Raw genomic sequence first — 5,941 nt, forward strand, 5'->3', positions numbered from 1 at the left:
AATGAAGACTTTTTGTTTTAAATAAAACACAACTTTTCAACTTTAAGTAGCTCGATAAATAGGAAAAACAAGCCACATAAAAAGGAATTTCTATCAGATTTACGGCAATTTTGAGAGGAAATTTTATATATTTCTGTGATCAATTTTAAATACAATGAATTTGTATAAACTTTATCCCCTATTATCTGCATTTATATTCAAATATCTTTATTTCTAATTTGTTATCTCATCCTGACATAAATACCAACAACCACAATCTCTTTATTTATCATCTTATCCTTAGACTCATTCTTACTTAACACTCCCATATACACCTTAGAGCCAACATAAGCCTCACAAGAATCTTCTTTGTTATCATCATGTGTTGTATATGACGCGAATTATTATTAGTTTTTTTTTCACTCAAACATGAAAATCTCCTACTGTTTTGTGACTCAGCATTGCGCTGTCACTTTATAGAATTATTGTTGAATTATTCATGGTACGAGTTATGAAATTTACAAGAGAGATTCAAAATAAATACAAGAAAATAAGAAAAGAAATAAAATAAAATTGAAAACACCCAGCAGTTAAGCAGGTAGTCAATGTATCCCTTGTATATAGTAAGTGTCACTAATGTCTGATCATTCGGCTGTCTCCAATTTATATAATTTGGGTTATTTAACATGTATGTGCTCTTTTTAGTGCATATAGAAGTCAATTGGTTACTTTATACATCCCATGTAATCTAGCGTGAAGTCAATTATCACTTTATTGTCTCTTAGTAAAGCAGAGTGTAGTAACTTTAGCACTTTAGAAAGTAGTTATTTTAGCCACCAAAAGTAATCTATTGTAGAGTTGTCGAAACAAGGTTTGTTTACAAGTAATCGGTTTTAGCCTGTCTATGAGAAGTCTTTTTAAATGACTATTTGCGGTCAATTAACACCCGTACATGTTAATATAACTAGTTATTTAGCTGATCAAGTAACCAGTTAGGTAGTTAGTAAGGTAACTGGCTCTATGTAACAGATATGGGAATCCAATGCGTTGATTACTTTGGCCCAGCTATCGGATAGTATCATTGAAATCCAAAAGTGTCAGTTGACCCCCTGCTTATAATATGGAATAATGGATAAAATCACTAGTTTGTGGCGGTCTCCTAGAACTGCTGGGCATAACTACTCACAACAGCTGAGGAGTATATCTAAAAGGATATAAAAAAATATGATGTACTAGCACCATGTCAAATAATGAAATAGTTATGGATCATTTCGAATGCTAGTTGAGCTGTAACAACAGATATATTTAGGCATCACATACAGATACTTATATATAGCAGCGCTATAAAATTCTCAAGAGAACAGAAAGTCAAGATGACAGAAAGTACAACAAGGCACAAGTGTTATGAAATTATGAAAATTTATATATTTGCATGCTCTATATAACCCAGCAAATGGTGGAAATGAGAGTGTAATATCATTTGGAGAAATAACACAGCAGCTTTAGTTGAATTTTTATATATTATAAATAGGAATGGGTAAATTCTATACTTCTCAATCCAGTATGGATTGAGAAATATTAATAGCAGTGCACAGTGATTTCAAAAATCAATATCTCCAAAACTAAAAAAGCTTCTTGTCAGCTCATAGCATGCCCGAGGGACTTAAAGTTTGTAAATTTTTTGGAAAAAATATTAACAACTGTAGTCACAGTAGCCATTTGATATTTTAAGGGTTAATTGGATTATAGATTTATTCTAAGAATTTTTGAAATAAAGTATGAAAATTCGTTCGTTTTAAACAATTTTTGTTTATTTTTATTCCATTTTAATTCATTTGAAATATACATTGAAAAAAAAAACTAAATTAAAAAGTAATACAAAGTTATGTATAAATGCAATATGAGGTATTATAAAATTTTTCATTTTATATGTTCACAATTGTTGTTCTTTGCCTCAGAGAATAAATCAAAATTCCAAAAAAATAGTGAATGACTTTGGGCAAAACTGGGAGACACGGTTTTTTTTTGTATTTTGTATTTTATAACGTAGTGATGTCCGTATATGGTTATATTTCCATGACTTAAAAAAATACACTCAGTGTATCGTATTGCATCCATAGACAGTATTCACAAATAATTAGTCATTATCCGACCGAGAGCCGAAGTATTTATCTCGTCGGATTCTCTATTAGAAGTTTCACCCATTAACAATCATATTCCAAAGATCCAAGACAGCTCTGTGGTAAACATTTCAAAGGAAGCAGACCTTTGAAGAACCTGGACAGACTAAGCATACCCCGGCTGGAAACAAAAACTGCATCACAAATGGCGCCCGAGCAGGGACCCGACTCCAATCCCGAATCTAGTGGAAAAGCGACGAACACAACCACCAACGGGAGCGAAGCGGAACCAAAGTATAGCCAGCATAGCAGTCTTGGAAATTCTTGTACCCTTCAGACGGACTCCGTTTGTGATGCAGTTTTTGTTTCCAGCCGGGGTATGCTTAGTCTGTCCAGGTTCTTCAAAGGTCTGCTTCCTTTGAAATGTTTACCACAGAGCTGTCTTGGATCTTTGGAATATGATTGTTAATGGGTGAAACTTCTAATAGAGAATCCGACGAGATAAATACTTCGGCTCTCGGTCGGATAATGACTAATTATTTGTGAATACTGTCTATGGATGCAATCCGAGGAGACAAATTCTTCAGCTCTCGTCGGCTAACTACAACTAAGGTAATATAAGGTAATAAATAAGGTAAAATATCATATTAACCCTTCGTTACTCGCAACTGATCTGGTTGATACAGGCAAACATTTTTTTACTGTAATTTTTTTTAAACACCCTAAATTTTAGGCTATTTTTTTCATTAAATAATATTTTTACTGCAATTTTTTTGTATTACTCTTTTAAATACATTGAATTTAATATTGTTTTTATGTTTTTGAAATAAAAAGTGAAGAGATTATTTTAAAACGAGCCTTTTTTTATTGATATCAATTTGATACATTGCGACTAGTCTCGATTGAAAATGATTGCGACTAACGGAGGGTTAATATACATACATACATATATCAAGTATTAAGCAAATTTAAAACTCTTTGACTTAAACTACTTGTTTTCTGTGTTGGTAAGTTTAGGGCTCCAGAAATAAATGGATCTGAAGATAAAAAGATCCGATTTAAAAGATCTATATTTGTAGCAATGCATAATATTTTTCATGTATGTTGCAATCTAAACTGTATTATATCCTTATTTTTCGCTTCAGCTGCTTCATCCGATAATTCACCTATTGACACTAATGCATGCTTATCCACATCAGCTCCATGGATCAGAATTTTGTGTGCCGACGGAGGGAGGTAGTGCCAGGGATTTTGGTTGGCCAGGAATACTCCTCAACAAGTTTTCTGACTGTCTATACAGCATATCCCTTAAATTTTACGGCATCAGTTTCAAATCCAGAACTTATAGCTTGGAGAATTGTGGCACACCTTTGGAAAATGCCCTTATCGATTCCTGTTATTTTTTTTATGAAAATCGACATTTTGGAAAAATCTCCACGCTATGTTGTCACAGTTCGAATTTTCGCAACCACCAGCTTTTCGCATATCTACCAAAAGTATCATTTGCTGAATATATTGTTTTCTCTTCAAAACACTTGACTTTTCGTTCTTACTGTTTTCCATTGTTTTAGCTCTAATTTGTACGCACAGAAAAAACTATATTTCAATTCAAACATTTATCACTTATTGAACTGGTTTCAATTATTTCAATTTCTATCAAGTATTCATGTGCTCAAAAACAAAATTTTCTGATATTTTCTATTGAATTTTGAGTTTTGAATTTTTCCTTTCTTCCTTCCTTTCTGAAAGTTAATGCTGTATTGGAACAATGCGGTAAAGAACTAAGAAGCAAAATATTGAGCTAACATTTTATAAAAACAAGTAAGAGAGCTATATTCAGCTATGCCGAATCTTATATACCCTTCACCAAATTATACTTCAAAATAAACATTTTAAATATATTTAGGTAAACAAAATTTTCGAATTGTTTTTTTTATTTTTTTTTTAATTTAAATTTTTTTTTTTGTTTTTAAGGATCCAGAATATATACTTTATAGTGTCGGAAATGAAAAATGTAGAAATTACAAACGGAATGACAAACTTATATATACCCTTCTCACGAAGGTGAAGAGTATAAAAATACACAAGCTGTGTGATGGTTTATGTACTTTTCACAACTTCCGGGTCAAGAGTGGAAAAAAAACAAACAAAATTCCCCAAGAACTTTCTTTTGTGGCAAGCTATTTGCATTTGTGCAAAAACAGCCAATCATTTGTGACATCAGGCACGATAAACACAGAAATATATATTACGGAGGGTCTCAAAAAAACGGAATAAACCTTTCTTAAAGCAGCACATATTTCTGGCCCGATTTGGCATCATGCCATATAGAAAAAAGGCCCTTGAATTTTATTCAAACAATAATATAAATTTTATACCACAGGAGGCAAATCCAACCAACTGTGGGGCAGAATCAAAATTTTTTTTGGAAATAAATCTGGAATGTTTAAACGGCTCATCCGATCGGGCGTTACCAAGGAGTATTCGAGTTTAAGTTATTAAAATGGGTCCTACAATTGATGCAGGGGCGGCGCTATGGTGGATCAAAGTAGGATACCTTCGATATAAAAAATATTTAAACACATGCAATTTGTTTGTCTCCTATCCCATTTCAAAGATTTTTATACCCTACACCACCATAGTAGGGAGGGTATTATGCGTTTGTGCAGATGTTTGTAACGCCCAAAAATATTAGTCTAACACCCAACTTAAAGTATACCGATTGACTTAGAATCATATTTTGAGTCGATTAAACGATGTCCGTCCAGCTGGCTGGCTGGATGGCTGTCCATGTAAACCTTGTAAGGTAAAGAACTAAGATTTCTTTTGAGCAAAAAAAAAATTTAAAAAAAGGGCCCATATTGGAGAAAAAATCGATTTTGCTAAAAAAAAAGTCAAAAATTTTAAGTCTTGAGTTAAATAATATTTATTTTGATAGATATCCCACTCGCATCCCACTAAACGACCAAAATGGTCTTCAAGGATAATATCTAAGCTTTTGTTTGAGCTAAAAAAAAAATTAAAAAAGGGTCCATCTTGAAAAAAAAAGTCAACAAAGCTTTATTTTAAAAAAGGGCCCATTTTAAAAAAAAAAGTCAAAAAAGTTTTTGATTTCGGAAAAAAATATTAAAAATTTTTTATTTTTTTTAAAAGAATTCGAAAGACTGAAGAAAGAGCTATCTAAACTATTTGGGACACATTTTGCTAAGAACAATAGGTAATAAGTTACATGGATAAGAAAAAACACCTGTTTGACCAAAATGTAAAAATTTGACCCCCTATAACTCAGAGAGTTCGCGACCGACTTATTGAAAAATTGTGTCTGAGTTACTATCCAATAGAACTAACATTGGTGCAAATTTCATCGCGATCGAAAGACATCGATTTCAAAAGTTGGTTCACTTGACATGAAATGCCCCATTTCACATAGTCATAGCTCCCATATAGACCCGCTTCCGAAAATCACTTTATCATGCATAAATCGCCTAAAAATGTTGGTATACTCACAAAATTCAACATAGTAAACTTTCGTATAGACATAAATCACACGACCTAATTTCATGGTGATCGGTCCATACTTCGGTCCCACTTTCGAAAATCACTCAAACATATAAATTATTGAAATTTTAATAGAAAAATTTGTTTGCTCTTTTACTTAGTGTAGGGTATTATATGGTCGGGCCTGACCGACCTTGTTTGTTTTTGGAAAGCGCTCGGCTAGGTCTTGAAAAACATGCTTGCTCTCTTATAATTTCCGAGTTAACTTATAACAACAATTTTATGTTATTCTGAAAGATATATTAACGGATAACATTTTGATATAAATAATATGTCCTATTCTT

The sequence above is a fragment of the Calliphora vicina genome, chromosome 5 (assembly GCF_958450345.1).
Source record: "Calliphora vicina chromosome 5, idCalVici1.1, whole genome shotgun sequence".
Classification (NCBI taxonomy): Eukaryota; Metazoa; Arthropoda; class Insecta; order Diptera; family Calliphoridae; genus Calliphora; species Calliphora vicina.